Source organism: Oncorhynchus clarkii, chromosome 25 (assembly GCF_045791955.1).
Source record: "Oncorhynchus clarkii lewisi isolate Uvic-CL-2024 chromosome 25, UVic_Ocla_1.0, whole genome shotgun sequence".
Lineage (NCBI taxonomy): Eukaryota > Metazoa > Chordata > Actinopteri > Salmoniformes > Salmonidae > Oncorhynchus > Oncorhynchus clarkii.
The window spans coordinates 13,146,131-13,168,158 of record NC_092171.1 but is presented as its reverse complement, the minus strand read 5'-3'; the positions used below and the strand labels follow the sequence as shown (position 1 = coordinate 13,168,158).

At 42.7% G+C, this 22,028-nt stretch overlaps 1 protein-coding gene across 1 annotated transcript in view; it reads left to right on the top strand.

The window, feature by feature from the left end:
* The first annotated feature begins 490 nt into the window (after nucleotides 1-490).
* LOC139383547 (myelin transcription factor 1-like protein) overlaps nucleotides 491-22,028 on the top strand; it is a 130,878-nt gene continuing 109,340 nt past the window's right edge. Inside the window, exon 1 of the mRNA XM_071128124.1 lies at nucleotides 491-816. The gene's annotated coding sequence lies outside the window, so the exon portion shown is untranslated. The remainder of the gene's footprint in view (nucleotides 817-22,028) is intronic.

The window sequence follows — 22,028 nt, the reverse complement described above, 5'->3', positions numbered from 1 at the left end:
ATGAAAATTCATGTACTGTTATTCACTTTTCATTCACACAAGAGTGGCTATGAATGTCAGCACTCTACGACAGGACATGATTATACTGTAAATATGTCCTCGGTTTGGGCCAATAGGTTCTCCTGACTCCCTGTGTTGGCTGAGAACAAGGCTAGCCTGCTTCCCAAGTGATTTATCTTGTCTCCTCCACCATGCTGCTGCTCAACATAGTTCATTTTAAAGCCCAGCCTGGAAAACAGCCTTAATTAACTGTGTGAACTACAATTCAGCAGCCTTCTTCTATATTCTACCATCTTACTGCTCAAGGTTCCCCTTACAGCTGAACCACAGACTTGTCCCCCCCTCCCTCCCTCCCTCCTGAGACCCAGGGCCCGTGGGAAGAACTGACGCTGGGAGCAGACAGTCTGCAATCCTGAATAGTTGTAGGAGCGAGAGAGAGGCAGAAAGAGGAAGAGAGAGAGAGAGAGAGCAGTAGAGCTAGATTGTGGGAGAGGTAGAGAAACAGGGATACATGTTCTACTCATATACATACATATACAGAGAGCGAGAGCGAGAGAACAAATTCAGGCTGGAACAGAGAGAAGTGACAGTATTTTTAGTCTTCCTCAACCCTTTCTTTCTCTTCCCAGCAAGCACACGCTCTCACACATACATACACTCACAGACGCACACTTGCTTTAGGGTACCAGGCGGCTTGGCGTTCTTCTTTGATGTTTTTGGTATTCATCAATCTCGGTACGGTGTGCTGTGCCGTGTGCGTCTCACAGGGTGAGGAGTCTGTCTGCGTGGCTGTCTGAGGATGCCAGTAACACTACGGTAAGCCACACACTTCTCCTTCTCTCCCTTCTCTTCTGTTCTCTCCTTTGCTGCAGTCCCTCCGTCACAGTGGGGTAGCTAGCCCCTGCCATGCATGTCCTTTGCTTCTCTTTTCCCCTCTCTCTCTCTCTCTCTGTCTGCCACTCCACTCTTTCTTCCGCTGTCTCTCCTCTCGGCTGTGCACTCTCACCATCGTTTCCTTCCCTGCCTCTCCTCCCTCCATCTCTTTCTCGCCCCTTCGCTTTGCCTCATTGGTGCTGCCCTCATTCCTTTTTTTCCATTAATCTCCAGGCCCATTGGTCGTCTGCCTTCAACCATTTATCTCCTCTCCTCCTTCCCTCTCCCTTGCTCGGTCTCTTCCCTCTCCTCTCTCTCTCCCTTGTTCCCTCGTCTCCAGCCGACTCTCAAGTCATAAAAATTATTTGCATACAGGAGGAGAGGAGAAGTTTGTAGGGAGCACTATGAGTGTATGAGGGGAAAAGAACGAGTGAGAGAAAAAGAGAAGTAGAGAGAGAGAAAGAAAGAGAGCAAAAAAGAAAGGAGGACAGACTTACTGGAGCATAAAAAAGTTTGAGAGAAGACTGCATTTTGAGACTGGTGGGTTACTCTTCTTTCCTTCTTCGTGTGAGCACTTCGGCTTCTGTCAATATTAAGTGAGTTTGATAGGAGTAAATTGTCAAAAGAGACTTATACAATTGAGAGGAGGATATTTGTTAGGTAGGATAGTGAACTATGCAGTATTAAAAAATCCCCTTCCTTGAAATGCTTGAGTTTCAGGTATTACAGATATTTTATAGACATTTTGAATATTTATAGAAATATGTGTACTCTCTGTATAATGTGCTTTAGTTTGGAAGCCATGATGCCAAGCTTTGTTTAGCTAAGTTGTTTGATTGAATGGCAAGTACAGTGTTGCACTGCTTTTGGATATTTTAAACTTTTGGCTGGATTTTGATATAGTTGATATTCACTTTTTATTTCGTTGCAGATATTGTTTTGCCTTTTGACTGCTCTATATTGTTATAATTCTATAGCATACAGCTAACTTTTAAAGGAAATATTACATTTCAGAGGCAGTGTTGCATTGTTTTGAATCCACACAAATGGCTAACTAGTAATAAAAAATGGGAGACATACGCTCTGCTTGTAATGAATGGGTTGTCCCTCAACATTATGCAGTTTATGGGAATAAGTTGTTTTTGTGGTACAAAGCTTTCCGTACTTTAACTCCAGTCTTTTTCTATTATGCTGTTTTTATTTTGGCAAAATCAGTGTGTTGTCTTGTTGTTAGAAATCTTCATAAAATTACATATGATGTATTACATTATTATATTTAAATGCACAATACTATTAATTAGCATATAAACACACACTGGCAAGAAGTTCCTGTTCTCGTGACTTAGCCACAACTGTCCGGGCTCACGAAGTCACACACACACATTCACAGACACACACACACACACGCACACGCACACACACACACACACACCAGACTGTTCACACATACGTCCCTGTCCTTTTGGGCTCAATTCCTCCTACACACCTTCTCTGGCTCGCATGTGGGAAAACAACATGCTGATGTATAGTCTGGGCTGGTGATCTCCACCATGGCACAGAGCAGAAGGCTGAAGCACTGCAATCTGTTTATCAGGGTGAAGAAAACAGACCTTAACAACAAAGCTCTGAGAGAAAATGAACTGTCAGTCCTCTTTTTGTTCGACGGATGTTCTAACAACAATTGCCTTTTGTTTTTGAATAATGACGAAAGTGATAATTATGTCTACAAATGTCTGTAAATGTAGAAATGGGAATCTAATGGGTTCCAGAGAAAAGTAGTGTTTTCTTGTCATTGCTTGTCATTGTGAGGAGACCTGCTGCATGTTGAAAGGATGTTCTGGAGAATTTTCAGGTTACTGGATGAGAAAGGAAAGGTATTGCTTATCATGAGACCGTGTTCAGTGTGATGGTTTGTGTGCAAGGGTGGGTAGGGTTCTTTATAGATGTAATCTCTTACAGTTACTAGTTACAGTACCTGTCCAATATTGTAATCAGTAACGCAACTTTTTGATGACCCAAACTCATTAACGTATTTGGATTACTTTAAGTATTTTTTACATTTACTTTCCCTTTAAGAGGCATTAGAAGAAGAAAGAGGGATCCTTTAAACACGTGGTGTGTCGTCATAGTGATCTCTGACTTGTGGTCAGACTCGCTCAGGTGGAACAAACTTAAACGTGCGCCTTTTTTCAACGCTGAATTGTATGTCATTGGGGAAACAGAAAGGTGACATAATGTATTTTTTCACAAACATCCAGTCTGAATTTAAAAGTAATCCAAGAAGTAATCATCTCATTTTTCAAAAGTTAGTGTAATCTGATTACAATGTGTAATCAGTTACTGCCCAACCCTGTACGAGAGAGAGAGAGCGAGAGAGAGAGAGATAGAGAGAGAGAGAGAGAGAGAGAGAGAGAGAGAGAGATAAAGACTGTATGTCTCACTGCGGTGCCTAACGTGCTTTGCTGTGCAGGATGAGGACAGTGAGACAGCCAAATGTGATTAAATTATAGAGGGATAGCACGCTCCCTGGCTCTCAGTGTAACCATTTCCCCGGGAACCCCCTCCCTTTATCCAATTAAATTAAATTCAAGGGGCTTTATTGGCATGGGAAACATATGTTAACGTTGCCAAAGCAAGTGAAGTAGATAATATACAAAAGTGAAATAAACAATACAAATTAACAGTAAACATTACACTCACAGAAGTTCCAAAAGACTAAAGACATTACAAATGTCATATATGTACAGTTGAAGTCGGAAGATTACATACACTTAGGCTAATCAAACAAAATAATGCATTTAAATTGTTATAGTTCAACTTCTTCAGTTGGCTATAGAACGTAGTCATTGCTGAATGTACAGTTGAAGTCGTAAGTTTACATATACTTAGGTTGGAGTCCTTAAAACTCGTTTTTCAACCACTTCACAGATTTCTGGTTAGGACATCAACTTTGTGCATGACACAAGTAATCTTTCCAACAATTGTTGACAGACATATTATTTCACTTATAACAATTCCAGTGGGTCAGAAGTTTACATACACTAAGTTGACTGTGCTTTTAAACAGCTTAGAAAGTTCCAGAAATGATGTCATAGCTTTAGAAGCTTCTGATAGGCTAATTGACATCATTTGAGTCAATTGGAGGTGTACCTGTGGATGTATTTCAAGGCCTACCTTCAAACTCAGTGCCTCTTTGCTTGACATCATGGGAAAATCTAATTCCAAACGCCAGAAGGTACCACATTCATCTGTACAAACAAGAGTACGCAAGTATAAACACATAGGACCACGCAGCCGTCATACCACTAAGGAAGGAGACACATTCTGTCTCCTAGAAATGAACATACTGTGGTGCGAAAAGTGCAAATCAATCCCTGAACAACAGCAAAGGACCTTGTGAAGATTCTGGAGGAAACAGGTACAAAAGCATCTATATCCACAGTAAAACGAGTCCTATATCGACATAACCTGAAAGGACACTCAGCAAGGAAGAAGCCACTGCTCCAAAACTGCCAGAAAAAAAACAGACTATGTTTTTGCAACTGCACGTGTGGACAAAGATCGTAATTTGGGGAGAAATGTCCTCTGGTCTGCTGAAACAAAAATAGATCTGTTTGGCCATAATGACCATCGTTATGTTCAGAGAGAAAAGGGGGATGCTTGCATGCAAGCTGAAGAACACCATCCCAACTGTGAAGCATGGGGGTGGCAGCATCATGTTGTGGGGGTGCTTTGCTGCAGGATGGACTGATGCACTGCAGGAGGGACAGCGTGTGCAAGCAAAGAGGCATACAAACCTGAGGCAGGTACCTGGCCATCACAAAGCCCTGACCTCAATCCCATAGAACAATTTGGGGCAGAACTGAAAAAGCTTGTGCGAGCAAGGAGGACTACAAACCTTACTCAGGTACACCAGCTCTGTCAGGAAGAATGGGACAAAATTCACCCAACTTATTGTGGGAAGCTTGTGGAAGGCTACCTGAAACATTTGACCCAAGTTAAACAATTTAAAGGCAATTCTACCGAATACTAATTCAGTTTATATAAACTTCTGACCCACTGGGAATGTGATGAAAGAAATAAAAGCTGAAATCATTCTCTCCACTATTATTCTGACATTTCACATTCTTAAAATAAATGGTGATCCTACCTGACCTAAGACAGGGAATTGTTACTAGGATTAAATGTCAGGAATTGTGAAAAACTGAGTTGAAAATGTATTTGGCTAAGGTGTATGTAAACATCAGACTTCCACTGTATATATACCGTGTTGATAACGATGTACAAATGGTTAAAGTTACAAAAGGGAAAATAAATAAGCATTAATATTGGTTATATTTACAATGGTGTTTGTTCTTCACTGGTTGCCCTTTTCTTGTGATAACAGGTCTATTAACAGGTATTTCACCCAGTAGATTTGTGAGTTTATCAAAATCGGGTTTGTTTTCGAATTATTTTGTAGGTCTGTGTAATCTGAGGGAAATATGTGTCTCCAATATCCATCCCTTTATGCAGCGGTCCTCTTATTCATTCACCCTCAGCATCTCAAGGATCCTGCAAAATCAGAACAGTCTCAGGAGGCCAGACAGAAAGTCAGTGGGATTTGAAAATATACCGGGTCACTTTCGGCAACATTACTGTGTCGGCCGTGTGGCCGATACGTAAGCTTGTTAAATATCGGTGATACTATCAAGAGCAGTGTGCGGTTTCCTTTTTCTTTCGGCCACATCACTGTGAAATTACAGGACATGGAAGTGTTGAGGTTCTTATCAAGATACATTTGTTTGGATTCAAAAAGTAATTAAGAAAGTTTGCTTTTAATCAATTTTTAATAATCCATTTATTTATTTAAATACCATTGATGTATATTTCTTCCTGATAATAACATTGCTTTTGTTGATTGAGTGCTGTTGGAGTGTCTGGATAAAATAATAGGTTTCGTTGATTAAAGGTCCGCTATCGTGGGCAGAGCGTATTAGTGCTATAAAAATTATACTTTCTTTACTGACTTCTTACAAAACAACATCTGCACAGAATAACCTCTGAACCGTTGTTAGCAGTTTCTATATTTCTATTCCTGGTAGCTGGGAAAGTAATTATGTATCTCTACAATAATGACTGCATCACTCCAGTGGGTTGAAACTGAAACACATGTCCAAGACATGCATCTTTAATTCTTTACACCATATTGTGTGTGTGGGGTAGTGTGTATGTGCGTGCATGCGTCCTTGCCTGTGTATGTGTCTAAGGATCTCCAGGCTTGCGTGTGAGTAGCATGCCCCTACCTCTCAGCAGACTAATGAATGAGCATTAGGCCTCATGGGAATTCTATAAATGCTAAACCTACTGGGTCATATAGCTACACGCCAGTTAGCCTGTCTGTGCTGGGTTAAAGATGATAGCATGACTAAGGTAATGTTAGCTTGTCTGAGGTCAGTAGAAGGAGGTCACACAGCCAAACTAATATCATTCTTTGTGCTGGGTAGTTGGGTCACATAGCAACACGCTAGCTAGGACTGCCTGGCTGGGCTGTGGGACAGTGGATGCACACTGACTCTTTTAATGGAACTGTTCTTTAAATGTATTTTTATTTAACTGGGTCATGGGTCATATAGGCATTACCCACCTAGTGGGCACAGACGTTCATTCAACATCTATTCCACATTGGTTCAACATAATGTGGTTGAAATGACGTGGAAACAACGATAATTCAACCAATGTGTGCCGAGTGGGCAGGGATTGTGATGAATAACTCCCTGTCATCACCCAAACAGCATCCAGGATCCAAACCGTTTTATAATCTGTTACATTCACTGATAAAATTGATTCTTAATTCGATCGTTGAGATATTTTATATTAAAATATAACGTTACTCTGCAAATGGTGGTCCTCAAGAGCTTTAGAAGGTGATTTGGTGGTCCCCTGAATAGAAAAGGGTGGGAACCACAGCTATAGGGCATTATAAGTCTGCTAGCATGACTGTGTGCAAATGTTAGATTGTCTAATGTGGTGGAGGAGGTTAGTATGACTGTGTGCAAACTGTCACCCTAACAAAGTGAGATTGGCATTAGCCTGAGTATCAGTCTCTGTAGCTAACATTCCACTCATTGCCACTCCTTGTCATTGCCAAAGAGACTGGCCTTTCAACAATCTTCAAATTTGAACATTCTGTCATTCATGACCTCGGGGAGATCGGAGGATTTGATCACAGCTATCATCCAATCATAATGTTAATGCAAATTAGACTTATAGGAACACTTTGTAACTTAATACATACATTTGATTGGAAACATTCTAACATTGGGCATTCTGATGTAATACATTTCATTGTAAACATAAATATTGGGAGCAGGGAGAACATAGGATTCCCGTTTATTGCAATACTGTGTCTTCAGAAAGTAGTCACACCCCTTTACTCTTTCCACATTTTGTTGTGTTACAGCCTGAATTAACATTTTATTACATTTAGATTTGGTGTCACACACAATACCCCATAATGTCACAGTGACATTTTGTAGCTAGAACATTTTTGAAATGAATAAAAAATGTAAAGCTGAAATGTCTTGAGTCAATAAGTATTCAACCCCTTTGTTATGGCAAGCCTAAATAAGTTCAGGAGTACAAATGTGCTTAACAAATCACATAATAAGTGGCATGGACTCATTCCATGTTCAATAATAGTGGTTAACATGATTTTTGAATGACTACCCCATATCTGTACCCCACACATACACTTATCTGTAAGGTCCCTCAAATCGAGTAGTGAATTTCAAGCACAGATTCAACCACAAAGACCAGGGATGTTTTTGAATGCCTTGCAAAGAAGGGCACCGATTGGTAGATGTGCACATTTTTTTTTAAAGCAGACGCTGAATATCCCTTTGAGCAAAGTTGAGTTATTAATTTGGCTTTGGATGGTGTATCAATACACCCAGTCACTACAAAGATACAGGCATCCTTCCTAACTCAGTTGCCGGAGAGACAGGAAACTGCTCAGGGATTTCACCATGAGTCCAATGGTGATTTTAAAACATTTACAGAGTTTAATGGCAGTGATATGAGAAAACTGAGGATGGATCAAAAACATTGTAGTTACTCCACAATACTGACCTAAATGACAGTGTGAAAAGAAGCCTGTACAGAATAAAAATATTCCAAAACATGTATCGTTTGCAACAGTAAGTAATACTGCAACAAAAATAGCTAAGAAATAGAGCGTTATGTTTGGGGAAAATGCAACACAACACATCACTTAGTACCACTCTTCATGTTTTCAAGCATGGTGGTGGCTGCATCATGTTATGGGTATGCTTGTCATCGGCAAGGACCAGGGAGTTTTTTAGGATACAAATAAACGGAATACAGCTATAAGCACAGGCAAAATCCTAGAGGAAAACCTGGTTCTGTCTGCTTACCACAGACACTGGAAGACCAAATAGCCTTTCAGCAGGACAATAACCAAAAACACAAGGCCAAATCTAATCAAATTATCAAATATTAGGCCTAGTTTACTACTGTGAATTTAGGCGACCACTACCTGTGCTATGCAAGCTCTGACGCACGTTTTGTGCCAATTAATTGAAATTGAGCTTTGCGACATTTTAATTAAATGTGCAATAAAAATGATAGTGCCTAGGCCTATTTAATGAAACCCTCACAAAGCAGGGAATCCCCATTCCCCACTGAGCTATTTGTTTGGAAATGGCAAGTTCACTTTCTCATCCATAAGCATATATCAAGTGCAAGTGCGTAGTCCAGCAGCTCACCTCAGCATGATGAGGGGCCTTTTCATTAGGAGGGATGTCTAACATTTCCTCAGTTTAAGTGTTAGACCTATGGGGACACCTGTACGTTTGTCAGCCAAGCATAAGTGATCGTTGTAGCCTTTTATCGTCTAGACACGATGTTGAAATATTTCCACGCCCACAATAGAAACCACCAGGATTCCGTCACATAGGCCTACTCAATTCAATGAAAAAACCATCAAGAATTACAGGGGACAGTTTGGACAAGTGGATCCGGTGCAAATCGGACATCCTCTGGAATAGGCCACGTGCTGATATTTCTCTGGAAGGCGGCACATGCTAATTACACAATGTCTATAGTTGTACTAGAGCGGTCTGACACGAACAAGGCAGAGTTGGCTGGTCACATGACAGTGTGTCTGTCTGATTGTGAGTTAATGAATAAGGTCCTGGATGAGGGTGTTCCTCCCTGTAGAACGTGTTTACCCCAGGCCACCCAAGGGCCTATCTACACCGCCCAGGAGAGGATCACACAATCCCCCTGTGGAGACAGATAAACAAGCTTACAGCTAGCTAGCCCCCTCAGAGCACCGCCCATGACACAGTATCTGACGCACACTGTATTTATAAACTACATATACTGTACATCAGAATGATGAGGGATGGAGGTTTATGCTTATGATGATTCATAACCAGGATAAAATCAATTAGGCCGTGGTCTGGATTAATTTTAAACAGTCGAATTATGACTATGTCCACTCGTAAACCACTGGCTGGATGTTGAAGAGACATTGATGTGCTCTTGCGATCACTGAATGTTGTGGTTCGGCTGGTTTTGTGATAGGATAAATCCAAGGTAAATTCTGTCAATACTGGTCCTTCAGTGATGTGAGAAAGTGGGCTCTAGTGTGCCTCACTGGTTCATGCCAGGTTTCTGTAAGGCTTAAGAGTCAATGTGCTGATGAGTGAGTCCACCAAACTTCCCCACATATTGATAGTTGGTTGTAAAATCTTATTAGATTGCCAGATTAAGCTAGCAGATTACTAATACCTATCCAATCATTGGAGATTTTACCAGAGGTGCCTAGAGGAATAGGACTATGGGTGTTGATTTGGAATTGGTCATCTGTCTAAGAACACATTACCTCGCTATCCTCTCCTCTCCAGCCCTTTCCTCTCTGGGACGGAAGCGACCCTATAGCAGCCCCACGTCTCCTGGCTTTCTGGGGGGAAACATTATGTATTTCCTGGAGGGCAGGCCAATTAAAAACCAATCAGGCCTGTTGGAGCGTGTGCAGGGTAATGGGAAAGCCAGGAGAGCGGAGGAGCTCAGTGATTAATGGACACTTTCACCTTGTGGCACAACAAGTCCCCACGGGCATTCATCACCTGGGACACCACTCACCTAATCAGGGCTGGGCTGGCACCCAGCACCCACGACCATCCAACGTTGTCACTACCAGACACATCTGCATGAGTTACACTGGCTGTGGCTGGCTGATAATGCAGTGGATAGGAGCTGGATTGGTCACATTCCTCCTGGGTTATGTTTTCAGAGCGTTAGCCAGCACAAATTCAAGCCAAATAAATGATTAACAGTGCGAGGGCTGTTCCATTTCAGGAGCTGCACTGACCTATTTCACACAAGCAGACAGACAGGCAGGCAGGCGTAAATAAGAATTTTCATAACCTGGTTTGGCCTTCTACCGTTAAGTAAACAAACGCAGCTCAGAGAACTTAAAAAAGTGCATAGGGGCCTGCGGTTAAGCCTGTTAACTTCATAATATCATTATGATCAATCCGATATTTGAGTGTTGTCACTGATGGTAATCAATAATACGTGTTTAAGTTGATCATAATCAGTATTTAGCTTGCTTTGCTAACAGAGGACTGACCAAATGGTGGGACAGCATTTTTAACATTTGTCCCTGTAAGCCTCACCTGTAGTGTTTTCTCTATTCCCCCGTCCTTCCACCTACACATACCTTCTGAGAGCGAGGCAACCGTGTGACTTCGTGAGAGAGAGAGGCATCGCTAAGATATCTCAGACATGCTAATCCCAGCGTGCCTGCTGGCTTTTTTTAACCTCTTCCTATTAGGTGTCTGTTACACTTGAGGTGCGTGCTTCTGTCACTTGAAAGAAAGAGGGAAGAGAAAAAAGAAAAAAAATGTGGAAAATGAAGGGAGAAGGTAATCCCCCCTACCTCGTGCTTGGCTGGGGGAAAGCAGTGCGACATTGGAAAACGATTAGAAGACGCCAATCCATTATTCATTAGTTAGATTGGGGAGGGCGCCCACTCCTTATGTGTGTCTGGTCTTCAAATCGGATTTGTCGGTTTTGATCACTGTAAAATCTCCCAGTTGCACGGTGGCAATATTGGGCGAATATTACACTGTCTAATGGGTAATTGATAATGGCAAGTGACACCAGATGGGATGAATGGACATATTGTGGGAGGAGGAGGCATGGAGGGGGAAGAAGGAATGACTGTTGAATATGGCTGTGCATGTAGTGGATACATGCATGGATTCTTTTCTTATTTGATTTAACCTTTACCTCCATCAAACAATCCATGAATCTCTTCCAAGGGAGACCTGGCCAATGAGGCAGCTTCAGTATAAAACTTAGGAGGACTATGTTACATGCAGAACATACAATCAAAACAGCCTTCGAACAATTATGGCAAAAGTGAAAAGTCATGCAGACTTTACTGGGTCATTATTGTAAAAGAGAATGTGTTCCCAATGATTTTCCTTCTTAAATAGATGCCAAACAAATACATTTAATTTTGTGTATGTGAAAATTCAAAACTAGAGCTGCTGCTGCTTCTGCTGTGTGTGTGTGTGTGTGTGTCTGGACTGTTGGACGTGACGGTGTTTGAGTCATTGTGTGTCTGAGGGTGGCCTGGCCCCAGCCTTCGGCTCCGGTTCAGAGGATAGCAGCAAATGAGAGGTGTCACAGGATGACAGGACAGGAGCGCTCACTAGCCTCCTTAGGAATGACAGGCTCATCCCAACACAGCTTCATAACACACACACACACACACACACACACACACACACACACACACACACACACACACACACACACACACACACACAGCTCAGATCAATAGTACAGTAGCAGGTTCTAGACAGGGAGCCATTGTTTGGCCAACATATGTTTTAATGATTTGGGTTCAATTTGACCACTTACTACCTGCCTCGACTAGACAAATCAAACTCTGAACTGAGGAATGCTGCTATGTTTGTTTCAGACAACAATTGGCGTGCACTTATTTTTGATGATGTGTCAAAACTCCCTTTGAAGTGGTGAGATTGGGCTGGTAAGAATAAGCGATCGATTTGTTTTCAAGCCACTTTTTGGAGCCCTTCATGGGGGAAGACAGCTGCAGTTTAAAGAAACAAATGTATCGGTAAACCCAGCGCAGACAGGTTCCAATGAACAACACACAATCATGCACCCTCTTCAAAAAAAGACAAGGTGATTTCTTAGTTAGAAGCTTTACTTCTCTACATTCTTACTGTCTGATTAAACTATATCTGGCTGAATGAGATACGACCAAATGTATCCAAACAAACAAACCCATTGTTATGGAACTACACTTCAATAATCCTGTTTCGACTGTTTACTGTTATAATGAGTACATTATTGCAGAGATGTGAATGGTTAGCCACTTGTGATGTTTAACTGATAAACCTTTGTTTCAACCCTACAACAAGGCCACACATGATGAAAAAACACCTATATAACAATCAGAGCAGGTGTGCTGTTGTCAGGATTGCCACTGGTTACATTAACATGTCCCTAACAGGGCAGAGTGTGGTTGACCCTTTAGCGACGTTAGCTTACACATGCTAGTGTGAAGAGTGTGACTGGTGTGGAGACAAAGAACAACATTTACCTGTCATCCAGTGGAGGCTGCTGAGGGGAGGAGGGCTCATAATAATGTCTGGAGAGGTGTTTAATGGCTGGGATGGTGTGAATGGAATGGTTTCCAAACATATTTTATACAGTACCATTCAATTCCCTCCATTTCAGCAATTACTATGAGCCGTCCTCCCCTCAGCAGCCTCCACTGCTGTCATCAGACTACAGTATATTCCAATACATTGTTGGAGCTGGAGGAATGGAACCAGCAGCGTTGCAGTTCTTGACACACTCAAACCAGTTCGCCTGGCACCGACTACCATACCCAGTTCAAAGGCACTTGTTTTACCCACTCACCCTCTCAATGGCACACATGCACAATCCATGTCGCAGTTGTCTCAAGGCTTAAAAATCATTTAACCTGTCTCCTGCCTTTCATCTACACTGACATCAATAAGGGATCATAGCTTTCACCTGGATTTACCTGCTCAGTCTAAGTCATGGAAAGAGCAGATGTTCCTAATGTTTTGTGCACTCAATGTATACAAAACAGTTTTTACAATTGACTATTTGGCAAAGTGAGGAGGTTGGATGTAGTCTATAAACTCAGCCTATAGTACACTTACTTCCTCATAGATTATGCGTGCTGCCTTGTATTGGATAACCCGACATCCAAGTTTTTTCAGTTCCCAATTCTACAGACATGCACACACACAAACAAACACACTCACAGACAGAGATAGACAGATCGAGACAGATATAGAGAGAGCCAGAGAGAGGGGGAGGGAGAGAAAGACACACAGAGAGGGAGGGAGAGAAAGAGTGTGTTGGTTGGGATTGGAAGAGTGCTAGAGGACAGATACAGCTCCTCAAAGTAGGGCAGTTCCACCTGGTACCTGGGGGCCTCACCCACATCCCCAGAAACCGCTGACACGACACCACCGGGGCCCCTCTCAAGCCCTCTGTCTCTTTCTCATACCTCCCTCCCCTACTTCTCCACCCCTCTGTCTCTGTCTCCTTCTCTCTACCTCCCTCCACTCTCTATATCTTTCTGTATTCACATCTCTATCCTTTTACAACTCTCTCTTTTACAACCCCTCTCTTTCTCTCTTCCTATACCATATGTGCTCTCTCTCTTCATTTCCTCTCCTTCCATGTGCTCCCCATCCTCCCATTCCCAAACGAAACCTGCCGATACTTTCCCTAATGCTTCCACTTAAACATGGAAGGATCTCATTTCACATAAGTCTCACCTCTTTGCTCATAATGCCAAACAAATGATTCCTTTCATAGATTCAGTGTATATAAATCCACCCAGAGTAGGCCTACACTGCTACAGTCTTCTCTTCTTTTTTCTTTTTTTTTTACCACAGTCTCTGTTTCATCCCAAAAGAAGGTGCTGCCCCACTCTTGTAGTGACCTCATTTTCCCGCTTGGCCCAGAGTTTTCTGATGTGAGCCGTTTTAAAATAGCTCTGTACAGCAAAGCGTGGCAAGCTCATTTCCATCTTGCATAACAGACTCTACATTCCTTTGCTCTGCCTCGCTGCCATTAAGATGCTACACTAAATATCACCCTTTAGACACAAAACAGGAAATACTACAAATACACACCACAAAAACACCAACATCTATATACAAACCTATATCACATTTTAAGTTTAGCATACATGACACTTCGTGTCTGTTTTGAGTATCAGTAGGTCTCTATAGCCTATACTGCCACTTATTTTATGCAGTTTCCTCAGGGATAATGAGCGTCCATATTTCAGAAAATCATTATTTCACTCATTGCTGTGCCTCTATCTCAAGGTCTGCTGGGCACCCTTCGTCTGTGTTGGAGAAACATGTAACAGATGGAATGGAGGATTATTTCATCTGTAAAAGCACTGTGTGGGTGTGTGTGTGTGTGTGTGTGTGTGTGTGTGTTGGCGCGTGTATGTGTGTGTGTCTGTATGCATGTGTGTGTTTGTTTGTGAACAAATTGTAAAAAGTAATTGAGATATTCATTACAATTATGGATCTCTTGTTGTTCTTAACAATGGAGTTCTTTGGGGTTAGGATTGCTCCAGGGCTGATTTGGATTGTGAGGGGCGCTCCTATCTGATATGTTTACACAGTCCATTCTACTGCTGCCCTCTGGTCTCCTCTGCCCCATTCCTACACACACACACACACACACACACACACACACACACACACACACACACACACACACACACACACACACACACACACACACACACACACACACACACACACACACACACACACACACACACACACACACACACACACACACACACAAAAAAAAATTGTGCACAAATTTGTTTACATCCCTGTTAGTGAGCATTTCTCCTGTCAAGATAATCCATCGACCTGACAGGTGTGGCATATCAAGAAGCAGATTAAACAGCATGGTCATTGCACAGATGCACCTTGTGCTGGAGACAATAAAAGGCCACTCTAAAATGTGCCACACATGTCTAAAGTTTAGAGGGAGTGTGAAATGGTCATGATGACTGCAGGAATGTCCACTAGAGCTGTTGCCAGATCATTCACTGCGCCCCTGCCCAGTCATGTAAGATCCATAAATCAGCTTCTACTGAATTTATTTCATTTATCTGGCTTCCTCATATGAACTGTAACCCAGCAAAATCTTTGAAATTGTTGCATGATGCGTTTACATTTTTGTTTAGTATAATGTCTTGGTGGACATTTCTATGTGGATAGTGGATGATAACAGAAAAGTATACATTTCCTCAAGCACTGATCCAACATAATTCAGTTCTTAGATGGTATTGATGGAAGCAGCAGCGTTTTACCGAAAATCTTCCATCTAATTCACTGCATTGCTGTAACGTCCCATATAGTATTCACAGCAGGGTTTCTCCCTGCATACAGTGCAGTATATTAGCCCTGACATGACTGAGGCTCAGTATGGCATGACGGCCCCTCTGTCCCCTCCCTGTAGTGCGAGGCAGGGCTGCCTGTCAGGCAAGGGTCACACACACGCAGACACTCACACGCACACCAGTGGAGGCTGCTGAGGGGAGAACGGCTCATAATAATGTCTGAAACGAAGCCTCTGTCTCTTTCTCATACCTCCCTCCTCTACTTCTCAAACCAAGCATGTTGATGTATTTGATGCCATTCCACCTATACCGCTCCAGCCATTACCACGAGCCCGTCCTCCTCAGTTAAGGTGCCACCAACCTCCTGTGACACGCAGACCAGGACACACAGAGCATAGACACACAGAGACACACACACAGAGCATAGACACACAGAGACACACACACAGAGCATAGACACACAGAGACACACACACAGAGCATAGACACACAGAGACACACACACAGAGCATAGACACACAGAGACACACAGAGACACACAGAGACACACACACAGAGCATAGACACACAGAGACACACAGAGACACACACACAGAGCATAAACACACAGAGACACACAGAGACACACACACATGCACACACAGAAAAGTCAGGTCACCCGGGATACAAGTCAGTATTCGACATCCATCCATGTCTGAGGACATTGGGATAGTGAAAGTTGTTACCTTCAAGTAGGTTCGGGTTTTGCTACAGGGATGGCAGATGAACATACGCATCTGTGTCTGATTCCAAAGGTTTCAAGTTCAAATACAGTGATAGGAAGTTGTTTTTGATCTTAACCTTAACCCTTACCGTAACCTAAAGATTTTGGAGTTAAAGCCTAAACTTAACCTTAAACACTTCAAAATTTGACATTTGCAACAACTTCTACATTTGATGTTTAAGAAATGACATGAGACTATGAGAGCTAGTTGCACACAGATATGCAGACACAAAGACACACAGACACAGGGGTGAAGGTCTGGTTGGTGTTGGCTATGCGTGACTGGCGGACACACCTGTCAGCAGTGGTCTATAGGCATGGGCCTGATGCTATCTGACGGCTGGCTAGGCTGTGATGTTATGTGACGGCTCTGGGTGCGTGCTCGTGTGTGTGTGTGGTGACCGTCTGGGTGAGTCAATTTTATGCCTCTGCTCCTCAGCTCCCCGGAGGACCCTGTCACAGGCTAGTGGTGTGTGTGTGTGTGTGTGTGTGTGTGTGTGTGTGTGTGTGTGTGTGTGTGTGTGTGTGTGTGTGTGTGTGTGCGTGTGCACGCGTGTATATGTGTGTGTACTGCTTACATACTGGCCTTATTTATGTTGGTGTGTGTGTGTGTGTGTATGTTTGCATACAGTGCCTTCAAAAACTATTCCAACCCTTTGACTTATTCCACATTTTGTTGTGTTATAGCCTGAATTCAAAATTGATTAAATATATATTTTTCTCTCACCCATCTACACACAATACCCCATAATGACAAAGTGAAAACATGGTTTAGAAATGTTTGCAAATGTACAGTTGAAGTCGGAAGTTACATACACTTAGGTTGGAGTCATTAAAACTCATTTTTCAACCACTTAACTACACTTGTTAACAAACTATAGTTTTGGCAAGTCATCTACTTTGTGCATGACACAAGTCATTTTTCCAACAATTGTTTACAGACAGATTATTTCACTTATAATTCACTGTATCACAATTCCAGGGGGTCAGACGTTTACATACACTAAGTTGATTGTGCCTTTAAACAGCTTGGAAAATGTAAAAAAATTGACATCATTTGAGTCAATAGCCCTATATCGACATAACCTGAAAGGCCGCTCAGCAAGGAGAAGCCACTGCTCCAACACTGCCATTAAAAAAGCCAGAATACGGTTTCCAACTGCACATGGGGACTAAGATCATACTTTTTGGAGAAATGTCCACTGGTCTGATGAAACAGAAATAGAGCTGTTTGGCCATAATGACCATCGTTATGTTTGGAAGAAAAAGGGGGAGACTGGAAAGCCGAAGAACACCATCCCAACCGTGAAGCACAGGGGTGGCAGCATCATGTTGTGGGGGTGCTTTGCTGCAGGAGGGACTGGTGCACTTCACAAAATAGATGGCATCTTGAGGAGGAAAATTATGTGGATATATTGAAGCAACATCTCAAGACATCAGTCAGGAAGTTAAATATTGGTCACAAATGGGTCTTCCAAATGAACAATGACACCAAGCATGCTTCCAAAGTTGTGGCAAAATGGCTTGAGGACAACAAAGCCAAGCTATTGGAGTGGCCATCACAAAGCCCTGACATCAATCCTATAGAACATTTGTGGGCAGAACTGAAAAAGAGTGTGCGAGTAAGGAGGCCTACAAACCTGGCTCAGTTACACCAGCTCCTTCTGGAGGAATGGGCCAAAATTCACCCAACTTATTGTGGGAAGCTTGTAGAAGGCAACCCAAAATGTTAGACCCAAGTTAAACAATTTAAAGGCAATGCTACCAAATATAAATTGAGTGTATGTAAACTTCTGACCCATTGGGAATGTGATGAAATAAATAAAAGCTGAAATAAATCACTCTCTACTATTATTCTGACATTTCACATTCTTAAAATAAAGTGCTGATCCTACCTGACCTAAGACAGGGAATTGTTACTAGGAGTAAATGTCAGGAATTGTGAAAAACTGAGTTTAAATGTATTTGGCTAAGGTGTATGTAAACTTCTGACTTCAACTGTATACAGAAATATCTAATTTGCATAAGTATTCACACCCCTGAGTCAACAGAAGCACCTTTGGCTGCGATTACAGCTTTGAGTCGTCCTGTCTGTATCAGCCTTTTACATCTATTTGGGGATTTTCTCCCATTCTTCATTGCAGATTTACTCAAATTCTGTCAAGTTAGATGGGGAGCAGCGGTGAACAGCAATCTTCAAGTCTTTCCACAGATTTTCAATTGGATTCAAGTCTAGGCTTTGGCTGGGCCACACAAGGACTATCCCGTTCTTGTTCTGAATCCATTCCAGCATTGCTTTGGCTGTATGCATTAGTTTTGAATGTAGACTTCAATACTGATACCAAGCTTAGTATCACAGTGCTTGATACCATCACAATGCTCAATACCAAAAGGATACCACAAAAAAAAGGCATTTTAACAGAAGTCACAGAATGGCACTTGATCTAGAGAGAGCTACTGCTCTGTTCAATCATAGGTCAGTATCATTATTACATATTATTATTTTTTTAATGGTAAATCTCTATTGATAAACTGGGTAAATGAAGATGTAGCTTAGGTCTGTTCACAATACAGGTGAATGCATATTATCTAAAAGAAGTGTGTGCATGCATTGAGTTATTGAGCTTGTTTCAGCTGATTTCATGGGGCTACAGATGACAAACAATCCCTTCCATTTAGGACATATTTTACTGGCAACTACTAAGAGAACATATTATTTCGTTGTACTGATGAACTACATTTGCATAGAAAAAGCAGTCTCTTATTTTCAAAAGGGTGCCCTCACTCTTTAAGAAATGAATGACATCATTCGCGAGGCAGAACGTGGCTGTGGAATCTGACTTTGTGGCTATGGAATCTAGTGGAAACCAGATGGGAGGCAAAGGAAGACGACGAAGTGACTGAGGTTTTGGTGGCGAGGGAGAAATCAGCATATTTTGCGTTATGGTCTGCATACTGCCCTCACCCACCTGGCCAAAATAAATGCATATGTGAGGATGCTTTTCCTCGACTACAGCTCGGCCTTCACTACTATAGTGCCCTCTAAGTTCACCACAAAGCTCACGGCCCTGGAACTGAACTCCTCCCTATGCAACTGTGTCTTGGACTTCCTGACGGGCCGCCCCCAGGTGGTTAAAGTAGGCAACATTACCTCCTCCACACTGGTCATCAACACAGGAGCCCCACAAGGGTGCCTCCTCAGTCCCCTCCTGTACTCCCTGTATACCCACGACTGTGTGGCCTCACAAAGGTCCAACTCCATCATCAAGTTAGCTGACGACACGACAGTAGTAGGCCTGATTACCAACCACGTTGAGACGGCCTTCAGGGAGGAGGAAGGCACTCTGACGGTGTGGTGCCAGGTAAACAACCTCTCCTCCAACATCAGCAAATCTTATTGTGGACTTCAGGAGGAACCAGGATGGGCACTCCCACATCCTTATCAACACGGCTGCCATGGAGACTGTCGAAAACTTCAAGTTCCTCAAAGTACACATCTCCAAGGCTCTGAAATGATCAAACCATACTGACACCTTGGTGAAGAAGGCACGACAGCGACTCTTCAACCTCAGGAGGCTGAATAAAATTGGCCTGTACCTGAAGGCCCTCACAGTGTTCTACAGGAGCACCAATGATAACATACTAACGGGCTGCTTCACAGCTGCACCACCGCCGTGGACTGCAAGGTGCTACAGAGGGTGGTACGCTCAGCCGAACGCAACATTGGGAGCACACTGCCTGCCCTCCAGGACACCTACAACACCAGGTGTCACAGGAAGGCCAAGACGATATCAGGGACCTCAGTCACGTCCAAGCCATGCCCTGTTCTACCCGCTTCCATCACTCAGACACGGGCAGCATAGGAACATTACGGCAAAAACTGAAAGACAGGACAAAAGTCACCACTGTTCAGCCACCTGCTCCCCCTGTCCCCATCCTGCTCTTCACGCTATAAAGGGTCTACACTGATACAGACTTGATCCGCTCAATCACGTTAGACACATTTGACAGAAATACCGAACGTAACAAAAATCCTAGTACCGAACTGTTTTTGTTGTTGTTTTGTTTTGTTTATAAGTACTGAAGTATTAGTATACCGTTCAACACTAGTATGATGGGGTCATTGTCCTGTTAGAATGTAAATCTTTGCCCAGTCTACGGTCATTTGCACTCTGAAACAGGTTCTCATCAAGGATTTGTCTCTATTGTGCTCCATTCATTGTTCCCCTATCCTTACCAATCTCCTAGTCCCTGCTGCTGGAAAGCATCCCATAGCATGATGCTGCCACCACCATGCTTCACAGTAGGGATGGTGTTAGACGAGTGATGAGCTGTGCCTGGTTATCTCCAGATACAGCGCTTTGCATTCAGGCCAGAGAGTAGAATGTTTGTCTCATCAGAACACATCATCTTTTTCCTTATGATCTGTCCTTCACATGCGTTTTTGCAAACTCCAGTCATGCTGTCGTGCCTTTCCTTAGGAGTGGCTTCCGTCTGACCACTCACCCATTAAGCCCAGATTGGTGAAGTGTAATAGAGACTGTTGTCCTTCTGGCAGGTTCTCCGATCTCAGCCAAGGAACTCTGTAGTTCTGTCCGAGTGGTTATTGGGTTGTTGGTCACCTCCCTGACCAACGTCCATTTTGCCCGGTTACTCAGTTTCGACAGCTCTAGGTAGAGTCTGGGTAGGTCCATACTTTTTCCCAATGACAAAAACCACTATGCTCTTGGAAACTTTCAAAACTTTCACAATTCTATCTCAGAGATCTACGGCCAGTTCCTTGGACTTCATGGTATAGTTTTTGCTGACGTGCACTGTCAACTTTGGGACAGGTGTGTTTCTTTCTAAATCATGTCCGAACAATTGAATTGGCCACAGGTGGACTCCAATCAGGTTGTCGTGCCGGCTCAAGGATGGGCAAAGGAAATTGGATGCACCTGAGCTCAATTCAGTGTCATAGCAAAGGGATGTGAATACTGATATGAATTCTGTATTTAAGTTTCAATAAACGTGCTAACATTTCTAAAAAACGTGTGTTCACTTTGTCATTATTGTGTGTAGAGAATTTTCAAATCAATTTTGAATTCAGGCTGTAACACAACAACAACATGTGGAATAAGTCAAAGGGTATGAATCCTTCCTGAAAGCACAGATGAGCCTATGAGCTGCTTACATACTGGCCTTAATGCTCCACCCACACATTTCACACACACAACCTACCGAGACTGTGGTTGGGTTGGTGGTGTCTTAAAATGCAGCTGCAATGTATGGATGCATTATTCTGTATCATAACCCGCGAGCTTAGCAAATAGCGTAGCACGTTGCACCAGTCTGGCTAAGTGATACGTTTCATAGAGACTGAGATTATAATGCAAATCATAGTACTGTAAGTGTGAGTTTTAATATGTTTTGGCACATATAAGCCACGTTTATAGCATCATTTCTCATAGAGAAGATGCATAGCTCCGTTGAATTTCACAACAGAGAGAGAGAGAGAGAGAGAGAGAGAGAGAGAGAGAGAGAGAGAGAGAGAGTATTGTTAAATCACACACATCACAGAGCTGCCAGCTAGGACAGATGTGACCTCAGCAGCCCAGCACATGCACATGATTAGATATGCAGAACGGCTTCCAGCATTACCTTGCATGTATAATTAGCCGATATGCTGCTCGCAGATGATAATTCTGCGAAACAATGTTTTGTAGGGGGAGAGCGACGAATTTCCATTGAAGTGTGAAAGAGTGATTAAAAGGGCTGTGGTTTTATCAAGTCAACAGCGTCCTCTCTGCTCTGCTCTGCTCTCCCCAGACATGAGGAAACAGAGAGAAACAACAATATGGAGCCATCTACCACATTCATAGCCATCCATTTCACTCGCTCACATTCAGATTCAGCCAACAAATCCATGATGGAAAAACAGAA